Source organism: Argentina silus, assembly GCF_951799395.1.
Source record: "Argentina silus genome assembly, chromosome: 14".
In the NCBI taxonomy this organism is placed as follows: Eukaryota; Metazoa; Chordata; class Actinopteri; order Argentiniformes; family Argentinidae; genus Argentina; species Argentina silus.
The window spans coordinates 5,453,104-5,455,603 of record NC_139668.1 but is presented as its reverse complement, the minus strand read 5'-3'; the positions used below and the strand labels follow the sequence as shown (position 1 = coordinate 5,455,603).

The following is a 2,500-nucleotide window of genomic DNA, read 5'->3' as shown; positions in this document are numbered from 1 at the left end:
TCTTCCTCAGTCTCCTCCCACACGATGAAAGAATTATGCTTGCTTAGTTAACTTCTCTATTACCTATGATCTATGGAGCTGAGGTCCAAAGTGTGTGTGTGTGTGTGAGAGAGAGAGAGAGTTGGAGATGGTGTGTGTGTGTGTGTGTGTGTGTGTGTGTGTGTGTGTGTGTGTGTGTGTGTGTGCGCGCGCGCGCGCGCGTGTGTGTGTGTGTGTGTGTGTGTCAGCACCACACTCTTCCTCAATCTTCCTCACCCAGTTCAAAACCAATCACATTCCCTTACCTGTTTACCTCTGTGTAACTGAGATGCCAATGATTTTAGGGGTTGTGTGAGTGTGTGTGTGTGAGAGAGAGAGACAGTCCTGATGGTATTATTCAGAGCTGTCCACAGCTGATTGGCAGTTATGAATAGAGGTAATGGATGCAAACTAAGGTGTCTGTCTGCCTGTCTGTCTGCCTGCCTGTCTGTCTGTCTGTCTGTCTGCCTGTGTTTGTATGTTATTATTGACTCACTACTGGGCGGCATCAATATCAGTATCTACAAAGTCCCTCTCTGCCATTGGTTAATCCTCTGCTATGACCAGTCAGAGCAAACCTATGTTTTGCGGACATGTTTTAATCACACAGCTTTAGCTGATACAGGTGACATGGTGGCAGAGAGGGACACACACACACTCACCCATACAGTATACAGTCAGACACACACACACACACACACACACGGCAGTACTTACACACATATTAACAGTGTAAAGACTATGATGTAAACACTTGGTAAATGTACACACATATCATCACACACACACACAATATCTATAGATTGTGAGGTTTTGTTGTATTACTTATTGAATCCTATTTTACTTTGAGATAATTATTGCGATCGGTTTCAGAACAAGAATGCAGACATTTTATATTTTTTCCTTCCTGTTTTTCCTTCTTTTTTTTGTACCTGTCTTTCTTTCTGTGGTTGGCATGGGAACCGTTGCCTTGGGGCCAGAGGGACTCATTCCCAGACAGCAGGGCTTCAGGAGATTCAGATACAGACGCACACACAGACACACTCACTTCACTTACTTACTCACTCATTCACTCACTCTCACACTCTCTCTCTCTCACACACACACACACTCGTACTCACTCACACACTTGTGAAGAATTCAGAGCTGTGTCTTTTTCTGGAACATACGTTTCTATCTGCATCATTACGCTGTACCCAATCAGCAGTCAGATGTAGGGTCCTACATCCCATCAATCAGTACATTACTGACCTCCCACCCAATCAGCCGGTCCCTTTCCTGTCCCAGCCCCCCCCCCCCTCTATAAGTGCCTTTTGCTCCTTTTATGTACTTGTGGTTTGTGCCTATGGGCGGGCTGAAGTCGCCTCTACCCACTGTTCTCAGATCAGCATCCTGCTACCAAACCCTAACCCCAGCCATTGGTGGGGGAGAAAGACAAATCTGACCTTAGATCAGCCTGCTAGGGGCAACTTCAGCCTGCTCTGTTTAAGTGCCTTTTATTTTTTAAAGCCAAAATTTTGCCACGATCACAGTCCAATTGTGTGTGCGTGTGTTTATCCAATGATTGGCTTCTCCTGCCTGCCTAGCCTTTTTCTAATGGATGGTTATGATTTATTATAATAAAGATACAATGAATTATTCGTGTACTGTGTTTCTGTGCTGTTAAAGGGACACCCACCCACGCCAGCCAGTTTTGCTTCCGGGCTTTTCTCGGAAGATATACGCCACCTAGTTGTACGTTAGTCTTTCATGGAGATATTTGGGAAAGTGTACATATATAGGCCACATATCGCGAGGAGCAATTCTCAATAAAATGTGTTCCAAAGGTTGTTTGACTCAATCCCCCCCCAAAAAAGTCGGTGAAGGGGGTCCGGAGGGTTCTAGTTGATTCTGGGCGCTAACTTTACCAAACAGGCTAGTCAGGTCACACTTAAGAGCTCTATAACGGTATGAAATGTCATACGTCACAACACGTGGGACATGGTTTTAGGAGAAGCTATGAGTATATCACCCCAAAATACACATTCGTTGACCTAAGGACAATATTCTGACTTGAATAATTGTGCAATAACATTGTGCAGCACCAGGATGTCATAAATCAGCCCAAAAACCGTCCAAATGACTAATGTGTGTGTGTGTGCGTGCATGAGCCAATCTCCTGTGTAGGGCTTTACATAACGTCTTATGGTTTCAGCCTCTCTGAAGATCCGCCATTTTAAATGCGTTCCAGTGCATGTTGATCATGACGACTCTGAACGTGATGATATTCTGGTCACATCTAAGCAGGGGAGAGGGGAGAGGATGGAGCTAAGCCAGTAGAAAGAGATAGAGAGGGAGAAACGGAGGGATGATGTGGGGGTGGGGGGGTAGAAAGAGTACATGGGAGAGAGACAGGTTGAAGGATGAGAGCTACTTAGCCACATCTAGCAGCAGAGAGAGAGAGAGAGATCACTTAACTGAGTACAAAATCTTTTTATTATTT

The 2,500-nt window shown here is 45.0% G+C and overlaps 2 protein-coding genes across 2 annotated transcripts in view; one reads left to right on the top strand and one right to left on the bottom strand.

Annotated features, from left to right (window-relative positions):
- wasf2 (WASP family member 2) overlaps positions 1–1,658 on the top strand; it is a 7,812-nt gene extending 6,154 nt beyond the window's left edge. The window contains exon 9 of the mRNA XM_083684356.1: positions 1–1,658. This exon is cut by the window's left edge and continues 181 nt beyond it. The gene's annotated coding sequence lies outside the window, so the exon portion shown is untranslated.
- The window catches only part of zcchc17 (zinc finger, CCHC domain containing 17), a 173,666-nt gene that overhangs the window by 145,349 nt on the left and 25,817 nt on the right, over positions 1–2,500 (bottom strand). The window lies entirely within an intron of this gene.